Source organism: Mustela erminea, chromosome 12 (assembly GCF_009829155.1).
Source record: "Mustela erminea isolate mMusErm1 chromosome 12, mMusErm1.Pri, whole genome shotgun sequence".
Classification (NCBI taxonomy): Eukaryota; Metazoa; Chordata; class Mammalia; order Carnivora; family Mustelidae; genus Mustela; species Mustela erminea.
Window position 1 is genome coordinate 46,740,611 of NC_045625.1, and position 15,312 is coordinate 46,755,922.

Genomic DNA, 15,312 nt, shown 5'->3' on the forward strand with positions numbered 1-15,312 from the left:
GCAAAGATTTTTGACTCATCTGACCACACTCTATGCTTACTCACTGTGGTGCCACCTATAAACCCAATATCCCAAGCCTTGTAGGAAACCCCAGATTAACCTGTTATTCATTTTACCAGAACAACACTATAACCTACTAGGTGTATTTTAAAATGCATTGGAATGCATTCATTCGTTTGTTCATTCACTCATTTATTCCTTTATTCATTCAGTAAGCATTGTTCCAGATGCTAGGAATAGGTTTACATAAATACCAAGTCCCTACGCTCATGGAATTTATGGTCTAGTCCTTATTCAAGTGGGCTTCATATCTGCACCCATGGAGAGCCTTCCTGTGGAGAGAGACACAGTGCTCTCTCCTTCACAGAGAAAGAACCAGTGCAAGACAGAGAGACCACAGGCTGTGCCGTAGAAAAAAAGCAATCACTCCTGCGAAGAATAACATTTCCTGTATTTCTATTTGGGTCAAGGCTTACAAACCAACCTACTGAAGTTACATGATTTTTCACAAATATTTTTAAATATGTCCTACGTTATAAAGTTAGTCATGGATGTGCGCATGCAGTTCTGTCCAAACTTTCCCTTTAAAAAACACACACTCGCTCTTCAAATATCTTCGGCAGCTGTGATTAAATCTTAAAGATCATCACTTTAGGAAGATGGTTGGGATTCTTTTTCCCTAAGTGCTCTACTTTTCATTCGCCCGGTCGTGAGCTCAAAAACGCTCCATATCCAACAAACGGGCCTTCACAAAACATGGCGCGATTAGAAACAAAACCAGTATCTTGACAAATGGAGATTTATTTTCTCATCAAGCAGATTTTTTTCTAAAGTTACAGCCTCTGAGCGGCAAAACCAGACGTCACCCATAAGCTCACAAGTCTTGAGACTTCAATATTGCCAACTGAGCAACTTCCATGCCCCATTAAGTGTGCAGACTCGAAAATCCTGGATTTACCCTTCTTTTATTTAATAAGGGTTGATTAGCTTTGCAATTAAGCCATACAGTTCATAGGCTTTGCTCTGAAAGAGTACCCATCTCCTTACTGCCACTTAAAAAGTCTTCCTTTCAGTATAATAGCCTTTTCGAGTAGTTTCAATTGGAAAGAGCAGACAATATCTCACAGCACCATTTAACACCAACTCAGCCTACGAGTACACCAAGGAACAAGCTACCCTCTCAGTTTGCAGTTAATGAATCAAAGTTTAAGACGACAAATTGGCTCGCTGAGGCAAAATAGTTAATTAACTTTTAGTCAGAAATATTCATCCTGCTCTCCTGGCATAAACAAGTCTCATAAACTCTGTTTACTTACTCAAGTGTTTTTCTCCTCTTCCACATCCCTAGGCGTCATTCAGAGCTCTTAATATATCATGTCAAAGTAGCTCCACAATTTTAATTCATTTTTTTTAATGTTTTCAGCCTCCAAGACCCTCCCATCCCCCACAAAAAAAAAGAGAAAAATCTCTTCATCATTGATTTAAGGTGTGTAAACACTGGACTATAAACTGTAAAGAACGAAAAGAAAAGAAAAGAAAAGAAGGGAAAGAAAAACCTCCAACATTAAACTCTGGAGGTTCCATCACTTTCGATGTTAATTGAATCAGACTTTGTGTTTCTTAAAGTAAACACATTAATTCCAAATGTTCGGTTAGCTCGGGCTGCTTCGCCCGTCAGGGGAGGCCGCAGACTGATGTTGTAGCAGAAGCTGGCGTGCGCAATTAGCAAAGAAGTTTAATGGCAACCACTCCAGACCCTCTTGCCTCTGGTACTTTACAGATGCAACATTTCCTTAAAACAACATTTTTAATATTAGCTAATAAGAGAACTGTGTCAACAGCTTTGATGGATTTATACTTGAACAGTCGTGGCATTATGCACTCCCTACCTGCTCTTCCCAAGTCACCTCTTGCTAATTTTTTCCCCAAGTATTATGTTTCTTCTGGAGAGAACACGCATACTTTCACTAGGAACTGCATCTATTTGTTACTTTCTGTCACTGACCCATGTTTTCTCAAGGAAGCCTGTCTGCTACAGTGAATGCTTATATTTAGCCGCTACTGACATTGACGCAGCTTACATTTTGTTCTTTGCAGTGTTGCACAAAGTTTACTTTTTTTTTCCCCCTAGCTCTGGGCCAGGCTCCTTCAACCTTAAGTCATCATCATTTTCTGAGATGGTTTTTCCAAAAGCAAATTACAGGTTCATGAATTAAGTAAGCGTTGGACCAGAAACATGCTTATTTTTGGAAGTGACTCATTTGTGTGTGGATGAAAAGTCAGGTTAATGCCTTTCGACACACATTAAGGGACAGACGTAGTGTACCAGAGAAGGCAAACCTCAACTGTAAAAGAATTTATTTTCCAAAAGTTTATTTGCAAGTTGATACATGTCTCCTGTGAGTTAAACGCAATTTATGCAAATATTTAGCTTATGTAAGTTAAACCCATTTTCCCGTGAAACCAGCTTTAACCAAGATTGATATTGTTTAGTTCCACCAAGTTGTATTGGACTTCATGAAGCATCAGGTAAGGTTCTAAGATCCAGGTGTATTATGATGAGGGAGACAGAGTGCTGTCCTCAAGAATTTACAAGGCGGGGCGCCTGGGTGGCTCAGTGGGTTACGCCTCTGCTTTTGGCTCAGGTCATGATCTCAGGGTCCTGGGATTGAGCCCCACATCGGGCTCTCTGCTCAGTGGGGAGCCTGCTTCCCCGTCTCTCTCTGCCTGCTGCTCTGCCTACTTGTGATCTCATTCTCTCTGTGTCAGATAAATAAATAAAATCTTTTTTAATAGAAAGAATTTACAAGGCAATAAGAATTTATTTGTATGGGAAATCCATTCAAAGCTTTCCTTTGGAATCTGAACGCGTCGCATCCCTCACTCTGCTGGTGGACTCCTCTTATCCCTCCAACTGCCACCTGGAGCAGAGACTCTCCTATATAGAATTCCAGTGAAGGTGGATAAATGCTTGGGGTGTTAGTGAAGCAAAAATTGTAGCCATCCAAGATGCAGAAGGGTGACGGGAATGAGAATGAATAGGTAGGTTTCCTAAAGGAAGGGATTGCTCAGTTGAGTTATGTAGGATGGAGAGAATTTATTAAACTAGTGGTCCTCAAAAAGTGTGGGCTTCAGACCAGCAGCATCAACATGACCTTGGAACTTGTTTGAAATATAAATTATTGGGCTCCACCCCAAAGTGACTGGCTCAGTATCCCTGAGGATGGGAGTCAGCAATCTGAGTTTTAACAAGCCCTCAAGATGATTCTGATGCACAGTAAGGTTTGAAACCCACTATACGGAGGCAAGTTTTCAGGCAGTAGAGCAGGAGGAGAGGCTGATGATTTTTCAGGGAGTGAGTTATGGGAGCAAACACTGAGAACAGTTGTAGTAAATCTCCCGGCTGCTTTGAGCATTGGTTGTTAGCTGCTCACCGCTGCCCTCTTCGAAGAATGGTTGGTTCCAGCCTAAGGGAGGTGACTTAACGACTTACCTGGGAATGCCTGGGAGACTATGCCCTTTCTAAAAAGGGCCAATAGCCAAAGACAGACTGGTATAATGATTAAAAAAAGACCAGTCCCCTTACCTCAAAACAGAAGAACTCTGTGGTATAATTCATCCTCCAGAGTTCCCTATAGGATCAGCTGAACTCACATCTTTGCCCGGCACATTTCTTGGTCCTACCCTGCTTCTCTCACTCTGTTTCAGGTTTCTCCAGAGAGCCCTTCCTCAGTAAATCACTGCCACAGAATCCACACATTGGACTGTTTCTCGGGAACCCAACCCAGGACAGTGGCCCCCGGTCTAAGGATGTATGAGGGGGCTGCAGGAGGTCTGTACTGACAGAGCATAAGGTGTAAGTCGGAGAGTGGTGAGAGGGGAGATGGAGGGCTGGGAGGTGCAGGGCTATGAGGTACTTTGGACCACAATCATAAAACACCACAGTTCAGACCCATGTGTGTGCACGCACTTGCGTACGTGTGCGCATACACACACACACACACACAGATTGAACCTCAGTACACAAAAAATATTGACATGGGTGAAGGGGAGGAGAAGTCACTCACAGTACAACTTTGGATCTCAATGAAAGTGTCTTCCCTATTTACAATAAATGATATTTACATCTCCCCTCTCATCCAGACAGAAGATATAAGGAGACTCCCAAATCCAAGCCACAGAGTCAGGTGCTGTGGGATCACTTGAAGAAAGAGATTCTTGGAGATCCCAAAGGGAAAGAAGGACCCACCAAATGAAGAACCAGGGTAACCCTCCAAGCCATGGGGTTGTGTAAGGAAATAGACCCTGGGATGAGGAGAAATGCTCAAGACCAAAGGAATGAGACTCAACAAGGGTGGGTCATGGCTTCACCTTTTCCTTCTCTGTCTTCTTTGGCCTCTTCTCTCCTTAGCTCGGGGGCTCCTGAGCACAAACTACTTGGGCCACATTTCCAGTTCAGGGGAATTCAATGGTCATACACATTCTTTTCTTTTTCGAACAGCTACTGCTTTCCTTTCCACCCCATCAATGATTGGTTTTTGAACCAAAATTTCTTTCCAGTTTGCTCCAGCTCAGTATGAAAATCCGGCCAATAAATACTCTGAGCTTCTCCCCTTCTCCTGTCACTCAAGTAAGCATACATAACCTCTAGATCATGTTCTAAAGGTTGTTTTTTTCCTGGTAGCGCAAGAGAAAAATATATCATGGAGATCCACTAATTATTCTCCTGAAATTTTCTTTTTGTGCCTTCCCCAGCACCCATTCCTTCTTCTTCTCACAACATTCCTCAGTTTCTTTCATGGACCCTCACTGCCTCCATGCACAATTCCTTTGACTGAAAAGGGTCTCCCTCACTGGTCTTACCAAAGAAGGGGTCTCTTTCCCATTGAACTCTACCCTGAAAACACGAATGGAACTTCCATAGTTACAAATTGAGCTTCCAGAAACAGAGAGGATGGGCTTCCGGAGACCACAGGACTCAGAATAATGGTAGGACTGGACCAGGAGTAAAACATTGCTTGATCCCTAAATTTAGCAGTGTCCGAGACCGAGTCTCCTCTGGACTTTTCAGTATTGTAAATTACCAAACACCCTTTTTTCACCTTAAACTACTTTGAAAGTTTTCTATCCTTTTCAACAGGAAGTCCTCATTGATATAAGAGGTCTTACATTTTCAGAAAGCAAATGTGACTGAATCTTATCTTTTCCCATGCCTCGGTCTTTTGATGAAGAAGCCTTCAAATGTTTCTTTCATTTATACACTGTATCCCAAAAACACAGTCCAAAGAAAATTGTACTTCCCGTACCATGTAAAACATAAAAGGGAAAAGATGCTTTGTGGTTACATTAATGTGGAAATTACCTCCTCTCGCTAGGTTTGATCGGTTTCCTTACTGCAGGACTTCTCAGAGTCTTTAACGTATGATTTACGTTCTAAATCTCTAAGAGTCACCGTACGCTTGAATTCCCTAGTATGTTTGGTTGTGAAAATCTTATTTTCACTGAGTAATTATAAGACAAGATTACATGAAATGCATTTCAGAAAGTGGGGATCCAGCTGGAACTTCAGACTCCATTCTAAACTGCTTTGCATTCAGGGGACTTTGTTTCCCCCACCTGGGGCTTTCCATCATTCCATCTGGTGAGTCCCAGGAGGGTTCCACCTGAGAACGAGTTTGGATAACAGGATTGGGGGAGAAGAGTTATAATTAAGTTCATTTCCCACCATCCAACATGAAGCAAGATTTCCTCACCTTAGGACGGACTATAGGCCCTCAATGTAATATGGTCATTTCGTCTTTATTGCTTTGTGTTGTATCCATTCGTGGAACTTAAGAAGAGTATATAAAAATACAAAAAAAACTTCTGAAACCCATTAACTTAATTTAAAAAAGAAGAAGAAGAAGAAACAAACAACCTTTACCCAGAATCTGAAAACTACTATACCAGTTAATTATCTAGAATACATCTGAGCAGAACAGATTTTAGAAAGTCACTTATAAGGTTTTGGCTGTACTTCCTGAAATGTTTTTGATGAGCTTTTAATGTTTTAAAAGTCTGACAGCTGCTCCTGAAAATTAAATGCTGTTTGTCAGCAAGCTACAGTTAACTCTTTTCAATAAATAGGTAATTTGTTTCTTTAGAAAACAGTTGAAAGCATTCACTGATATTTGAGTGAAAGGAACAACCGGGTAGTTGCAGGGAGGGGTTCAAATCTGGTGCACTGTTTAGTCTAAGCCCTCTGAAAGTAAGAGAGGGATTGGACACAGGAAGGCAGACAGCTTTGGTGTCTCTAGGAAAAGGGATCAAATTGCAAATGATTCTTTTTTGAGCACCTGACTTAATGAAAAGAGGTCACAGTATAAAAATGTGATTCTTCTGTGTGGCCTTTTGCATTTGCTTTACAGAAACATCATCTAGAAGCTCTCCCTGAACCTCACACTTCCCTGCATTAAGGAATGTGCTTATCGTGGATAACATGAAATTCAGCCATTTTTTCCCAAGAGCTTCTTGGTCAAGACAATGTCTTCCCTAACAATCCCCTGAGGCAGCCAGCAGTTTGCCAGATCAGATCAGAGATTGTTCTATTTCTCTCCAGTCTTTGGCACTCTCAAGTGTCTGTCTGTCCACTCCACAGCTTGGACACGCAAACACACACCATCAAATTCTGGTCAGGAAAACAGAAACCACTGTGATATTTCAAAACATGAAGGTTTGAGTACAGGGAATCAGTCATAACAGGTGATGGACCACTTAACAGACGGGAAGGGGAGCTCTGAGGTAGCCGAGAGGGGAAGGAGCAAGCACCTAGGGCTGGGGTTAGAGCCCCTCTGAGCTTGGGCTAGGAGTCTGAGGAGGTGGTTTTCAGGCCTCTGAGGCAGGGACGCACTCCTGACCATGGCTGGTGCCTCCGAGTGGGTGTAAAGATGCCAGTTCTTTGGGCGCTGGAAGAACTGAGCTGGTAAGTAACTTTCACTGTGGAACAAGTAAAAAGGGGAGAGACGGCTTTCCTTTTCTCCTCCCACTTTCTAGTGTCTCTCTAGTGTCCATATTGACACATCCTAAAAGAGAATCCTCTTGGCAGAGAAAGGAGCCTTGAAAATGGAGTTCGAGCGTCCCACAGCCTTGCAGAGGACATGTGGGAGACGTGACTTGGAGCTGAGAGTAATAGGTAAATAGCCAGTCCTACGTCAAATCTCCTCCATCCTCCAGAGCTAGCTCCAGGCCCTACTCTCCACTCTTCTCATCCGAATACAAGAAACAGGGGAGAAGTAAATATCACGACAGCCTTCCCTAAGCACCGAGCATTCCGTGCCTTGTCCTGGAGCACAATGCTGGGGTCCTAGTTACGGCAAATTCCCCTAAGGACAAGGTGATTGACTTTGGGCAAGTTGTGTAAACTCACTGACAGTAATTTCCTTTTCTGGGATAATTATGTCTAGTTTGGAAAGTAAGATCAAGTCCACAAATGGGCCATCGGACTAAAGGCCTCGCACAAGTCCTGCTCCATAATAGACGCACAGTAAATATTAGTCGACCTCCTTGTCTTCCTCCCTTATGCCTCATCCTTCCCCGTGGAAAGACACACTTTGTACCTCGTTACTGGAATTTTAGGCATCAGTAAAATACCTGTGAGATCATCGGCAGGAAAATGGTTTTTTTTTTAGCTGCAGAGGTTTTTCTGGCCCAGTGGGTCACATTCTCAAGAGTCCCAAGGAAGAGATACCCAAATTGCTCGCAAGGATGAACCCACTGTCGGGATACAGAGGAAATAGAAAGGGAGGTCTTAAGAGAACAATTTGTGTTCTGCTCAAGAATGTGTGGCAGACTTTGTAAGACACAGGGAAAATCTAACTTTGTTGGGGACAAGAAATTTTGCTTGAGTGGCCTGCCTTTTCTTTGCTTAGATGGTGTTTGTATGTCTCCAAAATTGTGAATTTGAATGGATCCTTTTCCCTACTAGGTATGAAGCATTGCTACAAAGAGAATTCACACCAACTCATCTCAAAGTTAATTGGCTTCTCAAACCCAGCCCTACTAGTGTTTAGTTCCAGCTCGCACACCTCCCCCTGATACAATCACTGTGTCAGGTAGCGAGGTTCAGAGTGGTCTGGGAAAGACCCTTTCCTTCACCCATCTCCTCAAAGCAAAAGGCTAGGTAGGTATTTTCTCACAAACTAGACCTCACTGACTCCTTCCTTCTCTCCTGATTTAAGAAAACATTTTCTGCTCCTCCCTTTTAATGACCATGTCCCAGAACTATTCATCATCAAATAAGGGTTCCATGAAGCATTCTGAGCAGTGGTACGCCATGAGTCCCTCAAGGTAAATGATTTCTAGAAGACACTTCGTCACGGGGGTCTCAGAAGTGGGCAAGAGAGGGGAGGGGAGGGGAAAACAAAGGCTTGGATTTCTACATGGAACAATTAATAATCATGAATGTGATGTGATTAACAGAAGTAGGGAAGACAGTGATAGGACTTGCTTGTGATAAATTAGCTGTAGAAAAGTTGAAGTTTGTGGAGCGTTTAAATAGATGTGTCAATGTGATAATAGAATAGCTTTCAACCAGAGAAGGAATGAGGGGTATTTTTTTAATCCTACTTTGTTTTCTTTTTAGTGTCATGATTCCTCAACTTTTTGGTGTCGTGGATCACTTTGAGCACCTAAAGACAGCTATAGGCACTCAGGAAAAAAAGAGAAATGTTCCCATGCATACACAGTAAAAATCACATACACACATTAAGAAGATTTTCACAACTGCCAGGTCAAGTTCTACCAGCCCATTCTATCCAATAAAAAAATATACAAAACAGAGACATCAGAGCGCTGAATGTGTGCTGCTTTAGCACTTAGGATTTCCTCCTCTTGAACTTCATCTTCCTCATCCCAAACAAGCTAAAATTCTCTGTGTGTCAAATACAATACTCTCCACTCATCCATGTTTTCAGCTATGCTCAGTCAACCACACTTCAGAAGAGGATGACACTCCTTCTGGCATATGGTCAGTAGTAGCTCAGAGCTATCTCACAGGGACACCTGGGTGGCTCAGTAGGTTAAGCGTCTGCCCTTGGCTCAGGTCATGATCCCAGGGTCCTGGGATCAAGCCCCAAGGCATCCGGCTCCCTGTTCAGCGGGAGGCTTGCTTCTCCCTCTGCCCCTCCTCACCACTTGTGCACTCTCTCTCTCTCTATCAAATAAATAAATAAAATCTTTCCCAAAGTTACCTCACAATGTCTGCATCACCTATCTCCCCTCATCTCCTCCCCTAGGTGTTTTATTATCTCACATCACCACAAGAAGAAAGGGGAGTACAGTACGAGATATTTCGAGAAAGAAATAACATTCACAAAACTTTATTACAGTATATTGTTATAATTGTTTCATTTCCTTAGTAGTTACTGTCACTAATCTCTCACCGTGCCTACTTTCTAAGTTCAACTTTATCACGAGTATGCATGTATAGAAAAAAAACATACTCTGTGTAGGGTTCAGTACTATCCATAGTCTCAGGCATCCACTGGGGATCTTGGAGCATAGCCCCTGTGGGTAAGCAGGGACTACTGTCGTTTTTTGCGTACCAATGCTTTTGAGAGATAATGAAAAACAAAGCAGAGCAATTCAATGATAAGAGTTTCTACCCACTGCTAGCAAGAAAACGACCCAAGATGTTCATTTTCTCAATTACTGTAATGCTCATTTTCTTGTTGGATGGGCGAGTGCTCCTGAGCAAACCTTGGGGCTAATTGTATATATCCCAGCATATACAGAGCGCCCTGAGCCCAGAGGCAGCAGCTAGCAATTATATTTCCCTGATTAATGTGCAATCGTGAATTTACAGGCTTGATGGTCCAAAGAGGCTCCCTGCTATGTGAGATAATGAATAGGAAATTTTCAGAATAATTAGCCAAGTCAGACCTTGCAAGTCTACCTGGGAGTTGAAAGTCATGAAAGAAAGAAAAAATGCTCGTCCTTCAACAGAATTAAAGGTTGAAAAATGGGGTGTGGAGAAGCAACGGCATAGTCAGAATATTCCTTCTACCATTTTTGGCTTCGTAGAGCTTCCTGGGCATAGTCTCTGTGTTAAATACCATGATACACCTCTCTCAGGACCCCCTTCAGGGTACCAGGACTCATTCCGATTACTCCAGCCACTTGAAGTACTGCTCCCGGTCAGCCTTCTCCCCAGGTCAGGTTATCTTTCCTATGGTGGGGCAGGGGGGTGGGAGGAGGCCCACATTAATGACTGGTCAACACCAGATTAAAAAGTCCCTCTCAGAACAAGACAGGTATTGGAAGGACCAACCCATCTTGAAAAGGGGTGGACTGCAGTGCAGACCAGCTCTTCCCTCTGCCCATCCTCGGTTCTTTCCTGAGGAAACTCTCTAGTAAACTTCCTACACACTAATTGCTACGGGAATCCGCTTCCCAGAGAATCCCATGTGCAACAGCGTCAAATCGCACATCAGTGTCAGGATTGCTACAAAGAAATGTCCTTGATTTCTTTGGCCAGGAATACTCAGTCTAACAAAGATTTTTTCTGTGCCCACTGTGTGCCAGGCAAGTCTGAAACTATACCAAAATAAGTTTTTCCTTGAGATTTTTCCCTTGAGAATTTTTAAAATTACTGTTGGCTTATTTGTTTTGTTTGGTCTTGTGAAAATATACAGACACTAAATTCTAAGTGATTCTTTGAGTAAACTGACCTTCACTGCCATTCTCTCACAGTCTAAACTAAAAAAATAATACAGACTTTTAAAAAATGCCCTCAAAGCGGGTACCTGGCGGGCTCAGTCAGCGGAGCATGTGACTCTTGATCCAAGGCCCACAGTGGGTTTAGAGATTATTTTTAAAAACTAAGTAAAAATAAATAAAAATTTTAAATGCCCCAAAAAGAAACTGTTTATGATTAAAATCAATAATATTTCTATGTTCCATTTGAAGTACATAGTTATGTGCACAGCTTAACTGTACCTTCAAATAGATCTGAGAAGCATAAAAGGATTTTATAGGCCACCTATGAAGGTTATATTTGATATAAACATCATTATATTGTGTCAATACAATAAAGGACATCACAATCTCTCTTAACTATAAAGACCAAGAGTGGTGAACTGCATGGATCATTTACGATAAAGGATAGGTCACTTTTTAAGTGTTATATAAATATAGTTCCAAATTATACAGATGGATCCCACCTTAAGCAAATCTGACATATGAAAACCCAGATTACTCTAGATGGCAGTGGTTTAAAAAAGAATATGCTACAGGTTTTTGAAATATTTCATTAAAAATATGTCCCAATTTTTAAAAATTCCCAATTTTAAAACACATTTAACTTTTTATCAGCATAACTTATAGATCTCTGTTTTCATACTTTATATTTCCTTTTTTTTTTAAAGATTTTATTTATTTATTTGAGAGAGAAACAGTGAGAGAGAGCATGAGCGAGGAGAAGGTCAGAGAGAGAAGCAGACTCCCCATGGAGCTGGGAGCCCGATGCGGGACTCGATCCCGGGACTCCAGGATCATGACCTGAGCCGAAGGCAGTCGTCCAACCAACTGAGCCACCCAGGCGTCCCTATATTTCCTTTTTTGATCCTACCTTCTGTGCACATTATAAACTGAATTACTATCTTCATTTTTTTTTTTACTGTGGTACTATGATCAATAATACGAAATATATGTATTTGGTCTTCTTCCCCTTTTCTGGCATAGAGCTCCTAAAACTCTGGGAATTTTATTTTTTTAAAGATATTTTTATTGGAGTGAGAGAGAGCGAGAGCGTGCATATGTGAGTGGGGAGGAGAAACAGAGGGAGAGAGCAAATTCCTTGCTCAAGCAAATTCCTTGCTGACCCCAGAGCTCAACTCGGGGCTCATTCCCTCAACCCTGAGATCAGGACCTGAGCCAAAAATCAAGAGTCAGATGCTTAACTGACTGAGCCACCCACACATCCTCAAAAACACTGGCAATTTTCTAAGTGATGAGAGCAATAAAGGGTTTTTGTTATGTAATGAGGTGACTTTTGGACCCCAGCTAAGGATGGGGCTGATTACCAGGAGAAGTAATCATGTGATTAGGGGGTTGGAACTTTTAGTCCCTCCTCCTGACCAGTGGAAAAGGAGTTAGAGGTTTAACCAACCATCAGAGGCCAATGAGTTGCTCAATCATGTCTATGTAATGAAGCTTTCATAAAAACCAGAAAGAATAGGCTTGGAGAACTCCCAGGTTGGTGAACACATGGAAAATTGGGGAGAATGGTGTGCTTAGAGAGGGTGTGGAAGCTCTGAGCCCTCCCCACATATGTTGGCCTATGCATCTCTTTCATGTGGCCGTTCCTGAATTACAACCTTTTGTAATAAACTGGTACTCCAGTAAACAAACTGTTTCTCTGAGTTTTGTGAGCTGCTCTAGCAAATTAATGAAGCCCAAGGAGGAGGTCATGGGAACCTCTGATTTATAACCAATCCATCAGAAATACAGGTAACAACCTGGACTTGCACCTGATTGCTGAATTTGCGGGGGGGGGGGGGGTGTGCAGTGTAGAATCTTGTAGCACTAAGCCCTCAACCTGTGGACCATGATTCTATCACTGGATGGTGTCAGAATTGATTTGGATTCTCCAACACCTGGCTAGCATCAAAGAATTGTTTGGTGGTGTTTGAGGGTGCCCCTCCCCCAAGGCACAGAAACTGGGTCCAAGAACTCAAAAGTTTAACCTTTACATGTTATTCACATTCCCACCCCTTAGCAGCAGTGTGACCTGACAAGGGTCATTTATCCTCAAAATGGAGTTGGAAATAACGAGCTGAGAGTTATGGAGAACAATGAGAAATCGGTGAGAAAATACCTCATAGTTCTCGAAGGTTATTGTTCAATGTCAATAATGTAAGAGGTTTGGTAACACTTTCCACACAGAGATTTAAAAAGGAAGATGTCCAAACAATGGGATGATCGAGGACACATCTAAATCCCTCATAGTTTACACAGCTCTGCACATGTTGACATAAAAAGAATATTTTTAAAAACAAACCTTTTAAGAGTCTGCTTCTCCCTCTGCCCCTCACCCTGCTTGTGCTCTTTCTCTCTCTCTCAAATAAATACATAAAATCTTTAAAGTAAATAAAATAAAATACAGTAAATCTTTCAATTCTGTACTTATAAAATAATGCTCAAGTACAGAACAACTCACTATCCCTGTTGAAAATGGCCTAAAATTTAAAAAAAAAAAAAATGGCCTAAAATAAAGGAAACTGCTTTTATTTATTTATTTTTTTTTTTTTTTAGGAAACTGCTTTTAGATTAAGAATATCTACATGAGCCTGCTCTACTCAAATATATAATATTCCTTTTACATCTTAGTGCTGAAAAAAAAGGCCTCATGAGAAGAGGCAACAGCTTTGCTAAGTACTCAAGTATTTTGTAATATAAGGATCTAGCAAGTGTAATAGGCCTTTAAATAATCTTTCTAGAAGAAACTCTGTACTGTGTTTAGTAAATAATTTTGACTACTGGGATCATTTGCTTTAAAGCTGAATTTGCTGAAAAGCCTCAGGCACAATCTTAACAGTGTCCCAAAGCACTGTAATTGGGCAACTAGTGCTTAATGATATAGAAGAAGGGCACAACCCTAACATACATAAAATTGAAAGAAAGGTAGGTCTTGAGCTGTTAAAGACCAAGGGAGCATGCATTTTCCACTGTCAGCATCCCAAGTTTTCTTGGAATGTTTTTTAACATATAGCAACAAAAATATATTTAATCTAAAGGCCACCAGTCAACATTTAGAAGCAAAGAGGTACAAATGGGAAATGGGGCTTGATTTTCGCTGTCATTGAGAAGTCTAGCTGAGAGCCTGGCACATTTATGCATTTCGTAAGCTTCCTTCTACTTCTTGCTAGTGGCGTTTCATGCATGACACTAGGATTAACTAAGTTTTATAGTTTTACAGTTCTATAGTTTTAATACTCTTTCAGTTTAAGATCTTTCTCCTTTATGGAGGGAAGGATTTCTGTAAAATGTAAGAACTTCGGAAACGGTTTCTTGATTCAAATCTTACTTCCACAAGACCTATGTTGTGACATTTGAAATATTCAACTGAACACACACTTCCCCAGTGCCACGCACCTGGTGGGGCATTAGGAACATAGAAAGGACACCATGTACGAGCAAGAGGCATTCTCTCTGGTGTTCTTGGCAATGGGTTTTTATTATAACTACAACCCGTTATACAACTAACTCATACAAAATTAAGGTTATTCTTTTGTAAGGCTGATGTGAAATGACCTTTCATGGATGAATTGTTCTTCTGAAAAACTGATATCAAACAGAAGCAGTAATCCATAGAAAGATTGTAAAAAACAAAAGAACTACTTTCTTTATGTGATGAACTGATTTGGAAGTAGAATTCAGGCTAGTTCTGGCTTAAAATCCACCTAAGGGATAGATAATTAACTACTAACAAGACCAAAATATGACCAGGAATGGACCCAAGTTGATATTAATTCACAATGACAAATATTGTTAAATAGTTATATGGTTAAAATAATCATTCAACTTATCAACATACGTATCAATAAACAAAACCGATTTTTTAAGCACATTTGAGAACTTAGGCGTTCAAATCAAAGCCACGAGCATAGGGTGAATCTAAGCTTTCATTTACTATCTATAAGCCTCAAGAATTTATAAGCCTCATTCCCTCACCTACACGTGTGATGTAGGAATGTTTGTTCTTTATTCAAATCATATGTTATAAGATTAATTTTTTAAGGTGGAATAATAGTGTTGAGGTTAAAAGATTTCTTTTTTTTTTTTTTAAGATTTTATTTATTTATTTGACAGAGAGAAATCACAAGTAGATGGAGAGGCAGGCAGAGAGAGAGAGAGGGAAGCAGGCTCTCTGCCGAGCAGAGAGCCCGATGCGGGACCCGATCCCAGGACCCTGAGATCATGACCTGAGCCGAAGGCAGCGGCTTAAACCACTGAGCCACCCAGGCGCCCCGAGGTTAAAAGATTTCTGAACTTGAAAGACACAAATATTTATGGGTAAAAATACATGTTTTAAATGGGTTTGCTTTAAAATACTATAGGAAAGGAGCCCCTGGGTGGCTCAGTCAGTTGATCATCTGCCTTCAGCTCAGGCCATGATCCCAAGGGTCCTGGGATTGAACTCCACCTAATGCTCCCTTCTAGGTAGGGAGGATCTTCCCCCTGTTTGTGCCTGCTCTCTCTCTCTGTCAAATAAATAAATAATAAATAAAATCTTTAAAAAATAATAAATTTATAAAAATAAAATAAAATACTATA